Here is a 20,393-nt window from a genome sequence, read left to right on the forward strand (position 1 = left end):
AAGAAGCGGACAAAGTGAAACTTAGCTTATCTATGGCACTCTTACTTTGAACCCTGGACAGAACAAACGAAAGACGGACTCACACGAATTGGGAATTTGCAGGCAGGAAGGATCGGAAGGAGGAATGGCTTGGCGGGGAGGAAGGTTCAGCGGGGATCGGTCGGGCCGGAAGCGGATAGCTGCCGTCAATACCCGAGCTGGGATCGCCAAAACAGCCGCGGTTCCAATCTGCACGGCGAAGCCCCTCCGGTGCACCGTTCGCTCTCCAAAGCTGCTCCTTTGAACTCTCTTGCACATGGCTCTGCACACTCGGCACTTTCCCTACTTGGCACTTCGCACTTCGCCGCTCTGACTCGCTTGCACTTGATCGTCGCACGTATCTCTGCATGTATCTCTTTGGACGTATATCTTAGGACGTATCTCTCTCAGGACGTTCCTCTCTTGCTTCGCCCTCGTGCGCACTTCTTCTTAACGGCTTCCGCGTGTGCTCTTTATAACCCCCCGGGCAATCAAGCTGCCGGCCTCTAGAACACGCCCATCAGTGAGCTCGCCTCGGCCCTGATTGGTCGGCACGGCCCTCTGGCTCCGCCCTTGATGACGATGGGCGGGCACGCCCAGGATTCGGTGGCTCCTCCCCCTTCTTCTCCGAGCCGACCTCGTGGCGAATGGAGTCGCGGAGGGAACAGTTGGCAATTGTTGGAAGGGGAAGGTGAAGGGAATCTACTCTTATTTCACTTGGTGCAATGGAGTATTTAAATTAATGGAAGACACAGCCTTACACTAATACACATAATAAGGATATAACTACCGAACCGGGATATATGGTGTCCTTCGTGTATGTTTTATGGAATTAACTTCGGGAACGCCCTTTGACCTTTATACAACAACAAATGCAGGAAGGAGGGTGACATTTTACAACAATTCATAACACAACAAAAAAAAAAAAACATTCTCATGTCCACAACAATATATATATATATATATATATATATATATATATATATATATATATATATATATACCTTTTTTAACACAGAATTGAGCTCAAGTATATGCAAGGCAGGGCGGGGTCAGGCCTCCCGCATACTTGCCCCACCTATGTAAGGCGGGGAGGGGTGAAGCCCCCCGCCGACAGGGCTTGATACCTCGCCCCACCTTTATAAGGTGCAGCGAGGTGAGGTCGCCCACTTGGGTGAGGTTTGGACCACACTTACTCTCCACGAGAAAGGACATATATCTCATGTAAGTTGCAAGACAGTTGCTCATAAAATGTAGTCGTGATTGAACCATATAAAAAACAATACAACACCTAAAAAGGTCCTTCCTCTGACAATCGAAAGACAACAAGGATATCTCTGTATGAATGAAAAAACAAGAAATAAAACTAAGACATCCACAACCATGCCCACCAAAGGAAACAATACAAAAAGTTTTAATTAAAACAAAAGCCGCGTCGATGTTACACAATGCCTAGATGCAGCTGTGCCTATAACGTCGATGTTATAGGCACAGGACATTCCTATTAATTCGATTACTTGATGTTATTTTTGTGCAAAGTGAAAATATATCTCGGCAATTTCCCATGTGTGGCGACGAATTTTTAATATATCTCGGCATTTTCCCGTCTGTTATTTCAGGTGGTGTATGAATGACCATGCCGCGATTTAAAAAAAATATATCTCGGCAATTTCCCGTGTGTGGCGACACGTGAACGAAGCTATGCTCCTCTCTCCACATTATTGTGATGACGTATAAATTAAATATTTCATCGTGACGATTGTCATCAAATGGACGAATTTTTAATATATCTCGGCATTTTCCCGTCTGTTATTTCGGGCGGTGTATGACTGACCATGCCGCGATTTAAACAAAATATATATATGTCTCGGCATTTTCCCATCTCTTATTTCGGGCGGTGTATGACTGACCATGCCGCGATCTAAAAATATATATATCTCAATGGACTTGAAGTTACAGGCCTTTGAGAATTCATTTCGTTCTATAAAGGGCAACTTTCATCGCATTTTCTTCCCGTTTTTTTCAACTGAGTCTAAAACTATGTTAGCGACTGTGAAAAATGAAATGATATATCGAATTTGATTTGAAATAAAACTGTGTGAGAGAGGAAGACACCACGGGCCTACAAAACAGGCCTCAAAGCTATGCGAGTTAATAAAATGGTGGATATTTGTTTATATGAAGCCTCTCCCAAAATGGGTGGAGCTATGGTTCCCAGAATGGGTGGAGCTTCGAGGTTTTGTCTTCTCTGCAAGAACAACAAGAAGAAGAAGAACAAGAAGAAGAAGAAGAACAACAACAACAACAACAGCAGAGGGCACTCTATGAGCAGCGTCTGTGACGCGGCTAAAAATTGACGGGCCCCAACCTCGCCCGTCAACGTGATGGACATCCATTGTTACTTCCATCTCCACTTCACCATCAAAGGAAATAAGTGAGAATTTTTCACCAACCTTGGACCAAATAAGGTGAAGAATCTGCTTCCTGATGTGGTCTCCAGAGTCCAAGCAGTCAGTGAGGATTGCCACATGTTTATCGATGAAAAATAATCTTCACATGCACAGAAAACAAAACTGCAATTTATCATTGAGCTTCCTGGTCCTCAATCACAGAGATTGGTGAACTTCTTTAGGAGAGGAATTGATGGCTAAGATTGTGATGGAAGATTTCAAAATCCAAAACATGTCAAGATACTGGTGAAAGTAATAAAGTCAAGAACATGTAAATGCTGATGTTTTTACAACTATAATGGCCCAATTGTTTGCACCAGCGCACAAGTATTTTACCATCAAATTGAAACTATCTTCCAAAAACAGATTATTGAGTAAAGATTGAAAATGTCCCATTGCATTGATTCAACATGAAAACAGTTTCAAAGAATCAACTTCAGTGGACTCCAAAAATAAAACCAATATCCGTTTGCGAAATCTTTCATGTTAAACACTTTGCAATCAGTTAATAAACTAATACAATCATCAAAATACAACATAAGAGCAAAGGATGTACATATTCAATTAAAATTTCAAATCTTATTTTGGTGTGGGAACACATTTATTATATCGAGGACTTTTATAAAAAATAAAATGCGGGGCGGGGTGGGACCGCCCGGCGACTGAACCCGAGTGGTTGACCCACCTATATAAGGCAGGGCGGGTTAAAGCCTCCCGCATACTCGCCCCACCTCTAGAAGGCGGGGATGGGTGAGGCCACCCGCTGACAGAGCTCGTGTCCTCGCCCCACCTATATAAGGCGGGGTGGGGTTAGGTCGCACGCCGGCAGAGCCCGCAAACTCCTCCACCTTTATCAGTTTTTGTAGACAGAATCGAGCTCAGGTATACATATGAGGGAGGGCGGGGTAAGGCCTACGGCATACTCTTCCCACCTATATAAGCCGGGAATGGTTGAGGCAGCCCGCTGACAGAGCCCGAGTCCTCGCCTCTCGGCGGCGTAACTCCTCTTCCGAGATCCTCTGGGTTTCCTCTCGGATTCGTAGCTCCTCCTCCGAGGTCCTCTGGGTATCGTCTCGCATTCGTAGCTCCTCCTCCGAGGTCCTCTGGGTATCCTCTCGACGGCGTAGCTCCTCCTCCGAGGTCCTCTGGGTATCCTCTCGGTGGCGTAACTCCTCCTCCGAGGTCATCTGGGTATCCTCTCGGTTTCGTAGCACCTCATCCGAGGTCCTCTGGGTATCCCCTCGGATTCGTAGCTCCTCATCCGAGGTCCTCTGGGTATCCTCTCGGATTCGTAGCTCCGCCTCTAAGGTCCTCTGGGTATGCTCTCGGATTCGTAGCTCTGCCTCCAAGGTCCTCTGGGTATGCTCTCGGATTCGTAGCTCCACCTCCGAGGTCCACTGGGTATCCTCTCGGCGGCGTAGCTCCTCCTCCGAGGTCCTCTTGGTATACTCTCGGATTCGTAGCTCCTCCTTCGAGGTCCTCTGGGTATCCTCTCGGATTTGTGGCTCCTCCTCCGAGGTCCTCTGGGTATCCTCTCGGATTCGTAGCTCCTCCTCCGAGGTCCTCTGGGTATCCTCTCGGATTCGTAGCTCCTCCTCCGAGGTCCTCTGGGTATCCTCTCGGATTCGTAGCTCCTCCTTCGAGGTCCTCTGTGTATCCTCTCTGATTCGTAGCTCCTCCTCCGAGGTCCTCTGGGTATCCTCTCGGATTTGTAGCTCCTCCTCCGAGGTCCTCTGGGTATCCTCTCGGATTCGTAGCTCCTCCTCCAAGGTCCTCTGGGTATCCTCTCGGATTCGTAGCTCCTCCTCCGAGGTCCTCTGGGTATCCTCTCGGATTCGTAGCTCCTCCTCTGAGGTTCTCTGGGTATCCTCTCAGATTCGTAGCTCCTCCTCCGAGGTCCTCTGGGTTATTCATCTTCATATTAAAATACATCATTAATAAACATATTCACATTATAATACATCATTATTGCACATATTCACATTTTAATACATCATTAATACACATATTCACATTATAATACATCATTAATACACATATTCACATTATAATACATCATTATTGCACATATTCACATTTTAATACATCATTAATACACATATTCACATTATAATGCATCATTAGTACACATATTCACATCATAATTCATCATTAGTACACATATCCACATGATAAAACATCATAAGTACACATCGTCACATCATAATGCATCATTAGGACACATATTCACATGATAATACATCATTAATACACACAGTCACATCATAATGCATCATTAGTACACATATTCACATTATAATGCATCATTAGTACACATATTCACATCATAATGCGTCATTGGTACACATATTCACATTATAATGCATCATTAGACCACATATTCACATCATAATGCATCATTAGTACACATATTCACATCATAATGCATCATTAGTACACATATTCACATCATAATGCATCATTAGTACACATATTCACATCATAATGCATCATTAGAACACATATTCACATTATAATGCATCATTAGTACACATATTCACATTATAATGCATCATTAGCACACATATTCACATCATAATGCATCATTAGTACACATATTCACATCATAATGCATCATTAGTACACATATTCACATTATAATGCATCATTAGTACACATATTCACATCATAATGCATCATTAGAACACATATTCACATTATAATGCATCATTAGAACATATATTCACATTATAATGCATCATTAGTACACATATTCACAAAATGATAGATCATTAGTACACATATTCACATTATAATGCATCATTAGCACACATTGGCACATAATGATACATCATTAGAACACATATTCACATTATAATGCATCATTAGTACACATATTCACATCATAATGCGTCATTAGTACACATATTCACATCATAATGCATCATTAGAACACATATTCACATTATAATGCATCATTAGTACACATATTCACATTATAATGCATCAATAGTACACATATTCACATTATAATGCATCATGAGTACACATATTCACATTATAATGCATCATTAGTGCACATATTTACATTATAATGCATCATTAGTACACGTATTCACATAACGATACATCATTAGTACACATATTCACATTATAATGCATCATTAGTGCACATATTCACATCATAATGCATCATTAGAACACATATTCACATCATAATGCATCATTAGTACACATATTCACATTATAATGCATCATTAGTACACATATTCACATAATGATACATTATTAGTACACATATTCACATTGTAATGCATCATTAGTACACATATTCACATTATAATGCATTATTAGTACACATATTCACATCATAATGCATCATTAGAACACATATTCACATTATAATGCATCATTAGTACACATATTCACATTATAATGCATCATTCGTACACATACCCACATGATAAAACATCATTAATACACATCGTCACGTCATAATGCATCATTTGTACACATATTCACATTATAATACATCATTAATACACACAGTCACATCATAATGCATCATTAGTACACATATTCACATCATAATGCATCATTAATGCACAAATTCACATAATGATACATCATTAGTACACACATTCACATTATAATACATCATTAATGCACACAGTCACATCATAACGCATCATTAGTACACATATTCACATTATAATGCATCATTAATGCATAGTCACATCATAATGCATCATTAGTATGCATATTCGCATTATAATACACAATTAATACACATATTCACATTATAATCCATCATTAGTGCACATATTCACATCATAATGCGTCATTAGTACACATATTCACATTATAATGCATCATTAGTACACATATTCACATCATAATGCATCATTAGTACACATATTCACATCATAATGCGTCATTAGTACACATATTCACATTATAATGCATCATTAGTGCACATATTCACGTCATAATGCATCATTAGTACACATATTCACATTATAATGCATCATTAGTGTACATATTCACATCATAATGCATCATTAGTACACATATTCACATCATAATGCATAATTAGAACACATATTCACATTATAATGCATCATTAGTACACATATTCACATGATAATACATCAATTAATACACACAGTCACATCATAATGCATCATTAGGACACATATTCACATTATAATGCATCATTAGTACACATATTCACATCATAATGCGTCATTAGTACACATATTCACATTATAATGCATCATTAGTACACATATTCACATCATAATGCATCATTAGTACACATATTCACATCATAATGCGTCATTAGTACACATATTCACATTATAATGCATCATTAGTGCGATATTCACGTCATAATGCATCATTAGTACACATATTCACATTATAATGCATCATTATTACACATATTCACATCATAATGCGTCATTAGTACACATATTCACAATATAATGCATCATTAGTGCACATATTCACATCATAATGCATCATTAGTACACATATTCACATCATAATGCATCATTAGAACACATATTCACATTATAATGCATCATTAGTACACATATTCACATCATAATGCATCATTAGTACACATATTCACATCATGATACATCATTAGTACACATATTCACATTATAATACATCATTAATACACACAGTCACATCATAATGCATAATTAGTACACATATCCACATGATAAAACATCATTAATACACATCGTCACATCATAATGCATCATTAGTACACATATTCACATGATAATACATCAATAAAACACACAGTCACATCATAATGCATCATTAGTACACATATTCACATTATAATGCATCATTAGTACACATATTGACATCATAATGAATCATTAGTACACATATTCACATAATGATACATCATTAGTACACATATCCACATGATAAAACATCATTAATACACATTGTCACATCATAATGCATCATTAGTACACATATTCACATAATGATACATCATTAGTACACATATTCACATCATAATGCATCATTAGTAAACATATTCACATAATGATACATCATTAGTACACATATTCACATTATAATACACCATTAATACACACAGTCACATCATAATGCATCATTAGTACACATATTCACATTATAATGCATCATTAATGCACAAATTCACATAATGATACATCATTAGTGCACATATTCACATTATAATGCATCATTAGTATGCATATTCATATTATAATACACCATTAATACACACAGTCACATCATAATGCATCATTAGTACACATATTCACATTATAATGCATCATTAATGCACATATTCACATTATGATACACCATTAATACACATATTCACATTATAATGCATCATTAGTCCACATATTGACATCATAATGCATCATTCGTACACATATTCACATTAAAATACATCATTAATACACACAGTCACATCATAATGCATCATTAGTTCGCACATTCACATTATACTGCATCATTCATACACACAGTCACATCATCATGTATTTATTTTTTTTGTACACAGAATCGAGATCGAGTATATTGTTACGGGACCGCGGCGAGGATGTTGTTTGCCGAGCGGATGGCCGCCGCGCCCGAACAGTTACCCCGACTAACCCGATTCCTGAACGTTGGCCGAATCGCGCCACAGATATTCAATGGGGAAAAGACTAAAGCGAAGGTTGTGAAGAAGAAGAACACCAAAGCAAAAAGGTTGGAAATGCTACTAAATTTATTCCTACTATTTACACAATCAAAGAAACCAAGGAGAAGGAAGGATAATAAAATAAAAACAGAAGAAGAAGAAGTGGACAAAGTGAAACTTAGCTTATCTATGGCAGTCTTACTTTGAACCCTGGACAGAACAAACGAAAGACGGACTCACACGAATTGGGAATTTGCAGGCAGGAAGGATCGGAAGGAGGAATGGCTTGGCGGGGGAGGAAGGTTCAGCGGGGATCGGTCGGGCCGGAAGCGGATAGCTGCCGTCAATACCCGAGCTGGGATCGCCAAAACAGCCGCAGTTCCAATCTGCACGGCGAAGCCCCTCCGGTGCACCGTTCGCTCTCCAAAGCTGCTCCTTTGAACTCTCTTGCACTTGGCTCTGCACACTCGGCACTTTCCCTACTTGGCACTTCGCACTTCGCCGCTCTGACTCGCTTGCACTTGATCGTCGCACGTATCTCTGCATGTATCTCTTTGGACGTATATCTTAGGACGTATCTCTCTCAGGACGTTCCTCTCTAGCTTCGCCCTCGTGCGCACTTCTTCTTAACGGCTTCCGCGCGTGCTCTTTATAACCCCCCGGGCAATCAAGCCGCCGGCCTCTAGAACACGCCCATCGGTGAGCTCGCCTCAGCCCTGATTGGTCGGCACGGCCCTCTGGCTCCGCCCTTGATGACGATGGGCGGGCACGCCCAGGATTCGGCGGCTCCTCCCCCTTCTTCTCCGAGCCGACCTCGTGGCGAATGGAGTCGCGGAGGGAACAGTTGGCAATTGTTGGAAGGGGAAGGTGAAGGGAATCTACTCTTATTTCACTTGGTGCAATGGAGTATTTAAATTAATGGAAGACACAGCCTTACACTAATACACATAATAAGGATATAACTACCGAACCGGGATATATGGTGTCCTTCGTGTATGTTTTATGGAATTAACTTCGGGAACGCCCTTTGACCTTTATACAACAACAAATGCAGGAAGGAGGGTGACATTTTACAACAATTCATTACACAACAAAAAAAAAAAACATTCTCATATCCACAACAATATATATATATATATATATATATATACCTTTTTTAACACAGAATTGAGCTCAAGTATATGCAAGGCAGGGCGGGGTCAGGCCTCCCGCATACTTGCCCCACCTATGTAAGGCGGGGAGGGGTGAAGCCCCCCGCCGACAGGGCTTGATACCTCGCCCCACCTTTATAAGGCGCAGCGAGGTGAGGTCGCCCACTTGGGTGAGGTTTGGACCACACTTACTCTCCACGAGAAAGGACATATATCTCATGTAAGTTGCAAGACAGTTGCTCATAAAATGTAGTCGTGATTGAACCATATAAAAAACAATACAACACCTAAAAAGGTCCTTCCTCTGACAATCGAAAGACAACAAGGATATCTCTGTATGAATGAAAAAACAAGAAATAAAACTAAGACATCCACAACCATGCCCACCAAAGGAAACAATACAAAAAGTTTTAATTAAAACAAAAGCCGCGTCGATGTTACACAATGCCTAGATGCAGCTGTGCCTATAACGTCGATGTTATAGGCACAGGACATTCCTATTGATTCGATTACTTGATGTTATTTTTGTGCAAAGTGAAAATATATCTTGGCAATTTCCCATGTGTGGCGACGAATTTTTAATATATCTCGGCATTTTCCCGTCTGTTATTTCAGGTGGTGTATGAATGACCATGCCGCGATTTTAAAAAAATATATCTCGGCAATTTCCCGTGTGTGGCGACACGTGAACGAAGCTATGCTCCTCTCTCCACATTATTGTGATGACGTATAAATTAAATATTTCATCGTGACGATTGTCATCAAATGGACGAATTTTTAATATATCTCGGCATTTTCCCGTCTGTTATTTCGGGCGGTGTATGACTGACCATGCCGCGATTTAAACAAAATATATATATGTCTCGGCATTTTCCCATCTCTTATTTCGGGCGGTGTATGACTGACCATGCCGCGATCTAAAAATATATATATCTCAATGGACTTGAAGTTACAGGCCTTTGAGAATTCATTTCGTTCTATAAAGGGCAACTTTCATCGCATTTTCTTCCCGTTTTTTTCAACTGAGTCTAAAACTATGTTAGCGACTGTGAAAAATGAAATGATATATCGAATTTGATTTGAAATAAAACTGTGTGAGAGAGGAAGACACCACGGGCCTACAAAACAGGCCTCAAAGCTATGCGAGTTAATAAAATGGTGGATATTTGTTTATATGAAGCCTCTCCCAAAATGGGTGGAGCTATGGTTCCCAGAATGGGTGGAGCTTCGAGGTTTTGTCTTCTCTGCAAGAACAACAAGAAGAAGAAGAACAAGAAGAAGAAGAAGAACAACAACAACAACAACAGCAGAGGGCACTCTATGAGCAGCGTCTGTGACGCGGCTAAAAATTGACGGGCCCCAACCTCGCCCGTCAACGTGATGGACATCCATTGTTACTTCCATCTCCACTTCACCATCAAAGGAAATAAGTGAGAATTTTTCACCAACCTTGGACCAAATAAGGTGAAGAATCTGCTTCCTGATGTGGTCTCCAGAGTCCAAGCAGTCAGTGAGGATTGCCACATGTTTATCGATGAAAAATAATCTTCACATGCACAGAAAACAAAACTGCAATTTATCATTGAGCTTCCTGGTCCTCAATCACAGAGATTGGTGAACTTCTTTAGGAGAGGAATTGATGGCTAAGATTGTGATGGAAGATTTCAAAATCCAAAACATGTCAAGATACTGGTGAAAGTAATAAAGTCAAGAACATGTAAATGCTGATGTTTTTACAACTATAATGGCCCAATTGTTTGCACCAGTGCACAAGTATTTTACCATCAAATTGAAACTATCTTCCAAAAACAGATTATTGAGTAAAGATTGAAAATGTCCCATTGCATTGATTCAACATGAAAACAGTTTCAAAGAATCAACTTCAGTGGACTCCAAAAATAAAACCAATATCCGTTTGCGAAATCTTTCATGTTAAACACTTTGCAATCAGTTAATAAACTAATACAATCATCAAAATACAACATAAGAGCAAAGGATGTACATATTCAATTAAAATTTCAAATCTTATTTTGGTGTGGGAACACATTTATTATATCGAGGACTTTTATAAAAAATAAAATGCGGGGCGGGGTGGGACCGCCCGGCGACTGAACCCGAGTGGTTGACCCACCTATATAAGGCAGGGCGGGTTAAAGCCTCCCGCATACTCGCCCCACCTCTAGAAGGCGGGGATGGGTGAGGCCACCCGCTGACAGAGCTCGTGTCCTCGCCCCACCTATATAAGGCGGGGTGGGGTTAGGTCGCACGCCGGCAGAGCCCGCAAACTCCTCCACCTTTATCAGTTTTTGTAGACAGAATCGAGCTCAGGTATACATATGAGGGAGGGCGGGGTAAGGCCTACGGCATACTCTTCCCACCTATATAAGCCGGGAATGGTTGAGGCAGCCCGCTGACAGAGCCCGAGTCCTCGCCTCTCGGCGGCGTAACTCCTCTTCTGAGATCCTCTGGGTTTCCTCTCGGATTCGTAGCTCCTCCTCCGAGGTCCTCTGGGTATCGTCTCGCATTCGTAGCTCCTCCTCCGAGGTCCTCTGGGTATCCTCTCGACGGCGTAGCTCCTCCTCCGAGGTCCTCTGGGTATCCTCTCGGTGGCGTAACTCCTCCTCCGAGGTCATCTGGGTATCCTCTCGGTTTCGTAGCACCTCATCCGAGGTCCTCTGGGTATCCCCTCGGATTCGTAGCTCCTCATCCGAGGTCCTCTGGGTATCCTCTCGGATTCGTAGCTCCGCCTCTAAGGTCCTCTGGGTATGCTCTCGGATTCGTAGCTCTGCCTCCAAGGTCCTCTGGGTATGCTCTCGGATTCGTAGCTCCACCTCCGAGGTCCACTGGGTATCCTCTCGGCGGCGTAGCTCCTCCTCCGAGGTCCTCTTGGTATACTCTCGGATTCGTAGCTCCTCCTTCGAGGTCCTCTGGGTATCCTCTCGGATTTGTGGCTCCTCCTCCGAGGTCCTCTGGGTACCCTCTCGGATTCGTAGCTCCTCCTCCGAGGTCCTCTGGGTATCCTCTCAGATTCGTAGCTCCTCCTCCGAGGTCCGCTGGGTATCCTCTCGGATTCCTAGCTCCTCCTTCGAGGTCCTCTGTGTATCCTCTCTGATTCGTAGCTCCTCCTCCGAGGTCCTCTGGGTATCCTCTCGGATTTGTAGCTCCTCCTCCGAGGTCCTCTGGGTATCCTCTCGGATTCGTAGCTCCTCCTCCAAGGTCCTCTGGGTATCCTCTCGGATTCGTAGCTCCTCCTCCGAGGTCCTCTGGGTATCCTCTCAGATTCGTAGCTCCTCCTCTGAGGTTCTCTGGGTATCCTCTCAGATTCGTAGCTCCTCCTCCGAGGTCCTCTGGGTTATTCATCTTCACATTAAAATACATCATTAATAAACATATTCACATTATAATACATCATTATTGCACATATTCACATTTTAATACATCATTAATACACATATTCACATTATAATACATCATTAATACACATATTCACATTATAATACATCATTATTGCACATATTCACATTTTAATACATCATTAATACACATATTCACATTATAATGCATCATTAGTACACATATTCACATCATAATGCATCATTAGTACACATATCCACATGATAAAACATCATAAGTACACATCGTCACATCATAATGCATCATTAGGACACATATTCACATGATAATACATCATTAATACACACAGTCACATCATAATGCATCATTAGTACACATATTCACATTATAATGCATCATTAGTACACATATTCACATCATAATGCGTCATTAGTACACATATTCACATTATAATGCATCATTAGACCACATATTCACATCATAATGCATCATTAGTACACATATTCACATCATAATGCATCATTAGTACACATATTCACATCATAATGCATCATTAGTACACATATTCACATCATAATGCATCATTAGAACACATATTCACATTATAATGCATCATTAGTACACATATTCACATTATAATGCATCATTAGCACACATATGCACATAATGATACATCATTAGTACACATATTCACATTATAATGCATCATTAGTACACATATTCACATCATAATGCATCATTAGAACACATATTCACATTATAATGCATCATTAGAACATATATTCACATTATAATGCATCATTAGTACACATATTCACAAAATGATAGATCATTAGTACACATATTCACATTATAATGCATCATTAGCACACATTGGCACATAATGATACATCATTAGAACACATATTCACATTATAATGCATCATTAGTACACATATTCACATCATAATGCGTCATTAGTACACATATTCACATCATAATGCATCATTAGAACACATATTCACATTATAATGCATCATTAGTACACATATTCACATTATAATGCATCAATAGTACACATATTCACATTATAATGCATAATGAGTACACATATTCACATTATAATGCATCATTAGTGCACATATTCACATTATAATGCATCATTAGTACAAGTATTCACATAACGATACATCATTAGTACACATATTCACATTATAATGCATCATTAGTGCACATATTCACATCATAATGCATCATTACAACACATATTCACATCATAATGCATCATTAGTACACATATTCACATTATAATGCATCATTAGTACACATATTCACATAATGATACATCATTAGTACACATATTCACATTGTAATGCATCATTAGTACACATATTCACATTATAATGCATTATTAGTACACATATTCACATCATAATGCATCATTAGAACACATATTCACATTATAATGCATCATTAGTACACATATTCACATTATAATGCATCATTCGTACACATACCCACATGATAAAACATCATTAATACACATCGTCACGTCATAATGCATCATTTGTACACATATTCACATTATAATACATCATTAATACACACAGTCACATCATAATGCATCATTAGTACACATATTCACATCATAATGCATCATTAATGCACAAATTCACATAATGATACATCATTAGTACACACATTCACATTATAATACATCATTAATGCACACAGTCACATCATAACGCATCATTCGTACACATATTCACATTATAATGCATCATTAATGCATAGTCACATCATAATGCATCATTAGTACGCATATTCGCATTATAATACACCATTAATACACATATTCACATTATAATCCATCATTAGTGCACATATTCACATCATAATGCGTCATTAGTACACATATTCACATTATAATGCATCATTAGTACACATATTCACATCATAATGCATCATTAGTACACATATTCACATCATAATGCGTCATTAGTACACATATTCACATTATAATGCATCATTAGTGCACATATTCACGTCATAATGCATCATTAGTACACATATTCACATTATAATGCATCATTAGTGTACATATTCACATCATAATGCATCATTAGTACACATATTCACATCATAATGCATAATTAGAACACATATTCACATTATAATGCATCATTAGTACACATATTCACATGATAATACATCAATTAATACACACAGTCACATCATAATGCATCATTAGGACACATATTCACATTATAATGCATCATTAGTACACATATTCACATCATAATGCGTCATTAGTACACATATTCACATTATAATGCATCATTAGTACACATATTCACATCATAATGCATCATTAGTACACATATTCACATCATAATGCGTCATTAGTACACATATTCACATTATAATGCATCATTAGTGCGATATTCACGTCATAATGCATCATTAGTACACATATTCACATTATAATGCATCATTATTACACATATTCACATCATAATGTGTCATTAGTACACATATTCACAATATAATGCATCATTAGTGCACATATTCACATCATAATGCATCATTAGTACACATATTCACATCATAATGCATCATTAGAACACATATTCACATTATAATGCATCATTAGTACACATATTCACATCATAATGCATCATTAGTACACATATTCACATCATGATACATCATTAGTACACATATTCACATTATAATACATCATTAATACACACAGTCACATCATAATGCATAATTAGTACACATATCCACATGATAAAACATCATTAATACACATCGTCACATCATAATGCATCATTAGTACACATATTCACATGATAATACATCAATAAAACACACAGTCACATCATAATGCATCATTAGTACACATATTCACATTATAATGCATCATTAGTACACATATTGACATCATAATGAATCATTAGTACACATATTCACATAATGATACATCATTAGTACACATATCCACATGATAAAACATCATTAATACACATTGTCACATCATAATGCATCATTAGTACACATATTCACATAATGATACATCATTAGTACACATATTCACATCATAATGCATCATTAGTAAACATATTCACATAATGATACATCATTAGTACACATATTCACATTATAATACACCATTAATACACACAGTCACATCATAATGCATCATTAGTACACATATTCACATTATAATGCATCATTAATGCACAAATTCACATAATGATACATCATTAGTGCACATATTCACATTATAATGCATCATTAGTATGCATATTCATATTATAATACACCATTAATACACACAGTCACATCATAATGCATCATTAGTACACATATTCACATTATAATGCATCATTAATGCACAAATTCACATAATGATACATCATTAGCGCACATATTCACATTATGATACACCATTAATACACATATTCACATTATAATGCATCATTAGTCCACATATTGACATCATAATGCATCATTCGTACACATATTCACATTAAAATACATCATTAATACACACAGTCACATCATAATGCATCATTAGTTCGCACATTCACATTATACTGCATCATTCATACACACAGTCACATCATCATGTATTTATTTTTTTTGTACACAGAATCGAGATCGAGTATATTGTTACGGGACCGCGGCGAGGATGTTGTTTGCCGAGCGGATGGCCGCCGCGCCCGAACAGTTACCCCGACTAACCCGATTCCTGAACGTTGGCCGAATCGCGCCACAGATATTCAATGGGGAAAAGACTAAAGCGAAGGTTGTGAAGAAGAAGAACACCAAAGCAAAAAGGTTGGAAATGCTACTAAATTTATTCCTACTATTTACACAATCAAAGAAACCAAGGAGAAGGAAGGATAATAAAATAAAAACAGAAGAAGAAGAAGCGGACAAAGTGAAACTTAGCTTATCTATGGCAGTCTTACTTTGAACCCTGGACAGAACAAACGAAAGACAGACTCACACGAATTGGGAATTTGCAGGCAGGAAGGATCGGAAGGAGGAATGGCTTGGCGGGGGAGGAAGGTTCAGCGGGGATCGGTCGGGCCGGAAGCGGATAGCTGCCGTCAATACCCGAGCTGGGATCGCCAAAACAGCCGTGGTTCCAATCTGCACGGCGAAGCCCCTCCGGTGCACCGTTCGCTCTCCAAAGCTGCTCCTTTGAACTCTCTTGCACTTGGCTCTGCACACTCGGCACTTTCCCTACTTGGCACTTCGCACTTCGCCGCTCTGACTCGCTTGCACTTGATCGTCGCACGTATCTCTGCATGTATCTCTTTGGACGTATATCTTAGGACGTATCTCTCTCAGGACGTTCCTCTCTAGCTTCGCCCTCGTGCGCACTTCTTCTTAACGGCTTCCGCGCGTGCTCTTTATAACCCCCCGGGCAATTAAGCCGCCGGCCTCTAGAACACGCCCATCGGTGAGCTCGCCTCAGCCCTGATTGGTCGGCACGGCCCTCTGGCTCCGCCCTTGATGACGATGGGCGGGCACGCCCAGGATTCGGCGGCTCCTCCCCCTTCTTCTCCGAGCCGACCTCGTGGCGAATGGAGTCGCGGAGGGAACAGTTGGCAATTGTTGGAAGGGGAAGGTGAAGGGAATCTACTCTTATTTCACTTGGTGCAATGGAGTATTTAAATTAATGGAAGACACAGCCTTACACTAATACACATAATAAGGATATAACTACCGAACCGGGATATATGGTGTCCTTCGTGTATGTTTTATGGAATTAACTTCGGGAACGCCCTTTGACCTTTATACAACAACAAATGCAGGAAGGAGGGTGACATTTTACAACAATTCATTACACAACAAAAAAAAAAAAACATTCTCATATCCACAACAATATATATATATATATATATATATACCTTTTTTAACACAGAATTGAGCTCAAGTATATGCAAGGCAGGGCGGGGTCAGGCCTCCCGCATACTCGCCCCACCTATGTAAGGCGGGGAGGGGTGAAGCCCCCCGCCGACAGGGCTTGATACCTCGCCCCACCTTTATAAGGCGCAGCGAGGTGAGGTCGCCCACTTGGGTGAGGTTTGGACCACACTTACTCTCCACGAGAAAGGACATATATCTCATGTAAGTTGCAAGACAGTTGCTCATAAAATGTAGTCGTGATTGAACCATATAAAAATCAATACAACACCTAAAAAGGTCTTTCCTCTGACAATCGAAAGACAACAAGGATATCTCTGTATGAATGAAAAAACAAGATATAAAACTAAGACATCCACAACAATGCCCACCAAAGGAAACAATACAAAAAGTTTTAATTAAAACAAAAGCCGCGTCGATGTTACACAATGCCTAGATGCAGCTGTGCCTATAACGTCGACGTTATAGGCACAGGACATTCCTATTGATTCGATTACTTGATGTTATTTTTGTGCAAAGTGAAAATATATCTCGGCAATTTCCCATGTGTGGCGACGAATTTTGAATATATCTCGGCATTTTCCCATCTCTTATTTCGGGCGGTGTATGACTGACCATGCCGCGATCTAAAAAATATATATCTCAATGGACTTGAAGTTACAGGCCTTTGAGCATTCATTTTGTTCTATAAAGGGCAACTTTCATCGGATTTTCTTCCCGTTTTTTTTCAACCGAGTCTAAAACTATGTTAGCGACTGTGAAAAAAGAAATGATATATCGAATTTGATTTGAAATAAAACTGTGTGAGAGAGGAAGACACCACGGGCCTACAAAACAGGCCTCAAAGCTATGCGAGTTAATAAAATGGTGGATATTTGTTTTTATGAAGCCTCTCCCAAAATGGGTGGAGCTATGGTTCCCAGAATGGGTGGAGCTTCGAGGTTTTGTCTTCTCTGCAAGAACAACAAGAAGAAGAAGAACAAGAAGAAGAAGAAGAACAACAACAACAGCAGAGGGCACTCTATGAGCAGCGTCTGCGACGTGGCTAAAAATTGACAGGCCCCAACCTCGCCGGTCAAAGTGATGGACATCCATTGTTACTTCCATCTCCACTTCACCATCAAAGGAAATAAGTGAGAATTTTTCACCACCCTTGGACCAAATAAGGTGAAGAATCTGCTTCCTGATGTGGTCTCCAGAGTCCAAGCAGTCAGTGAGGATTGCCACATGTTTATCGCTGAAAAATAATCTTCACATGCACAGAAAACAAAACTGCAATTTATCATTGAGCTTCCTGGTCCTCAATCACAGAGATTGGTGAACTTCTTTAGGAGAGGAATTGATGGCTAAGATTGTGATGGAAGATTTCAAAATCCAAAACATGTCAAGAAACTGGTGAAAGTAATAAAGTCAAGAACATGTAAATGCTGATGTTTTTGCAACTATAATGGCCTATTGTTTGCACCAATGCACAAGTATTTTACCATCAAATTGAGACTATCTTTCAAAAACAGATTATTGAGTAAAGATTGAAAATGTCTCATAGCATTGATTCAACATGAAAACAGTTTCAAAGAATCAACTTCAGTGGACTCCAAAAATAAAACCAATATCCATTTGCGAAAGCTTTCATGTTAAACACTTTGCAATCAGTTAATAAATGAATACAATCATCAAAATACAACATAAGAGCAAAGGATGTACATATTAAATTAAAATTTCAAATCTTATTTTGGTGTGGAAACACATTTATTATATCGAGGACTTTCACAAAAAATAAAATGCGGGGCGGGGTGGGACCGCCCGGCGACTGAACCCGAGTGGTTGCCCCACCTATTTAAGGCAGGGCGGGTTAAAGCCTCCCGCATACTCGCCCCACCTCTATAAGGCAGGGATGGGTGAGGCCAGCCGCTGACAGAGCTCGAGTCCTCGCCCCACCTATATAAGGCGGGGTGGGGTTAGGTCGCACGCCGGCAGAGCCCGCAAACTCCTCCACCTTTTTCTGTTTTTGCAGACAGAATCGAGCTCAGGTATACATATGAGGCAGGACGGGGTAAGGCCTATGGCATACTTGTCCCACCTATATAAGCCGGGAATGGGTGAGGCAGCCCGCTGACAGAGCCCGAGTCCTCGCCTCTCGGCGGAGTAGCTCTTCCTCCGAGGTCATCTGGGTATCCTCTCGGATTCGTAGTTCCTCCTCCGAGGTCCTCTGGGTTTCCTCTCGGATTCGTAGCTCCTCCTCCGTGGTTATCTGGGTATCCTCTCGGATTCGTAGTTCCTCCTCCGAGGTCCTCTGGGTTTCCTCTCGGATTCGTAGCTCCTCCTCCGAGGTCCTCTGGGTATCCTCTCGGATTCATAGCTCCTCCTCCGAGGTCCTCTAGGTATCCTCTCGGATTCGTAGCTCCTCCCCCGAGGTCCTCTGGGTATCTTCTCGGATTCGAAGCTCCTCCTCCGAGGTCCTCTGGGTATCCTCTCGGATTCGTAGCTCCTCCTCTGAGGTCCTCTGGGTATCCTCTCGGATTCGTAGCTCCTCCTCCGAGGTCCTCTGTGTTTCCTCTCGGATTTGTAGCTCCTCCTCCGTGGTCCTCTGGGTATCCTCTCGGATTCGCAGCTCCTCCTCCGAGGTCCTCTGGGTATCCTCTCGGATTTGTAGCTCCTCCTCCGAGGTCCTCTGGGTATCCTCTCGGATTCGTAGCTCCTCCTTCGAAGTCCTCTGGTTATCCTCTCGGATTCGTAGCTCCTCCTCCGGGGTCCTATGGTTATCCTCTCGGATTTGTAGCTCCTCCTCCGAGGTCCTCTGGGTATCCCCTCGGATTCGTAGCTCCTCCTCTG

This window comes from Myxine glutinosa, chromosome 4 (genome assembly GCF_964187855.1).
Source record: "Myxine glutinosa chromosome 4, kmMyxGlut1.1, whole genome shotgun sequence".
Taxonomy (NCBI): Eukaryota; Metazoa; Chordata; class Myxini; order Myxiniformes; family Myxinidae; genus Myxine; species Myxine glutinosa.